This window comes from Phyllopteryx taeniolatus, chromosome 11, assembly GCF_024500385.1.
Source record: "Phyllopteryx taeniolatus isolate TA_2022b chromosome 11, UOR_Ptae_1.2, whole genome shotgun sequence".
NCBI lineage: Eukaryota > Metazoa > Chordata > Actinopteri > Syngnathiformes > Syngnathidae > Phyllopteryx > Phyllopteryx taeniolatus.
In genome coordinates, this window is record NC_084512.1 from 623,734 (window position 1) to 626,233 (window position 2,500).

Below are 2,500 nucleotides of genomic sequence, written 5' to 3' on the forward strand. Positions count from 1 at the left end.
GTATATATATATATATACACTGTGTGTATAATTTATATATATATAAATATATGTGTATATATTATATATTATGTGTACATATATATATATATATATATGGTAGATATAGATATATATATATATATGTATTATATGTTTCTATGTGTGTGTCTATGTATATAATGTGTGTGTCATATATTTATGGGTATATAATATGTGCGTGGCCTGTATATATATGTGTGAGTATATCTATATATATATAGTGTGGGTATATATATATTTATATCTAGATCTATGTGTATGTGTTATATTCTATATGGTATGTGTATATATGTGTATATATATATGTGTATATTTGTGTATATAGCTATATTTATATATATATACATATATATTTATATATATATATATATATGTTTATTTTATATATATATATTATTTATATATATATGTGGTGTGTTTATGTTATATATATTGTGTCGTTGGGGTTGATATATTATATATGTGTATATATAATGTGTGTTGTAATATATTTTTGTTTCCATTGTGTTTTGTTGTTGTTGTTATATATATATATATATGTGTGTTGTTTTTTGTGTATATATATATCATATATATATATCATATGTGTTTTATGTTGTATATATTATATATGTGTATGTGTATATATGTGTTCTATTTCTATATGTTGTATTTATGTTTGTATATATTTATATTATTATAATTTTACCAATATATTATATATATGTGTGTATTATATATATATATATATTGTGTTGATATATATATATATATATATGTGTATTTATATATATGTGTATATATTTTGTGTATTTATATTATGTGATATATATATGTGTCATTATATATATATGTGAATATAAATTTTGTACAAATAAACATCTTTGTCTAAATATGATTAATCAAAATAATCTGTGTCTATACTCCTAAATTCTCTTATTCTCTATCTAATATCTGTGTCTTAATACTATATATATTATATTCGTATATATTATATATATATATATACCCCACATATACTATATATATGTGTATATATATTCTGTGTATTATACTGTATATATCTATTGGGTTAATATATATATATGTGTTTGTATATATGTATATTATATTTATATTATTATAATATATGTGTAGTTATGTGTTTATTATATATATTTATTTTATATATATATATTATAGTGGATATAGGTATTTTAATATTATTATATATATGACACACATATTAATATATTATATATATATACAAACATCTATATATATGTGTTAAATATATATGTATATATATTATATATGTGATTCGTTTGTGTCTATTTAATAGCTTGTGTATATATGTGTTGTTTATATATATCTATATATGTGTAAGTATATATATTACTATATATATATATTGTGTATAATTAATATATATATATATGTTGTGTATTATATATATATATATATATTATGTGTCATAATAGATATATAATTTATTATGTATGTGTATGTGTACTATATGTGTTATAATATTATGTGTCTATATATATATATTATATATATTTTGATGTGTATATATGATATTATATGTCGTAATATATGTATATATATTATATGTGTCTGTGTATATATATATGTATATAGTGTATAGGTATTATTATTATATTTATATATATATACACATATATATATGTGTATATACACATATTATTTTGTGTATTATACACTTATATGTATGTGTATATTACATATATATGTGTTATTTATATATATATTTATTATATATGTATATATATTTATATATATATATGTATATATATGTATATTTTTTTATTTGTGTTGTATATATATATATATTATATATATATTATGTATTTATATATGTATATTTTGTATAGTGTATATTTATTATATTTTTATATATATTATTTATATATATATATATGGTTTTATATACTATTTATATATATATTTATATGTATATATGTATATTTATTTTGTATATATATTTGTTTATATATGTATATTATATATATTTATATATATATTTATATTCATTTATGATGTATATATATATATATGTGTATAGTGATATTATATAGTTGTATTTGTATATATGTGTGTTTTTATTTATTTATATATTTATATTATGTGTATATTTTATTTATATGTTTTATATATATATGTGTATATTTATATTTATATATATATATATGTATATATATGTTTGTGTATTTTTATATATATTTATATGTTTGTTATATATTTGATATGTGTGTGTGTTTGTATATTTGTATTATGTATATATATATATTATATTTTCGTATAATATATTTTTTATATGGTATATATATTATATGTATGTGTATATTTTTATATGTATATATGTATATATGTTATATGTGTTTGTTTATATATATTGTATATATGTGTATATATTATATATATATATATATATATTATTTATATTTGTGTATAATATTATTATGTATGTATTTATATATATATGTATGTATGTGTTATA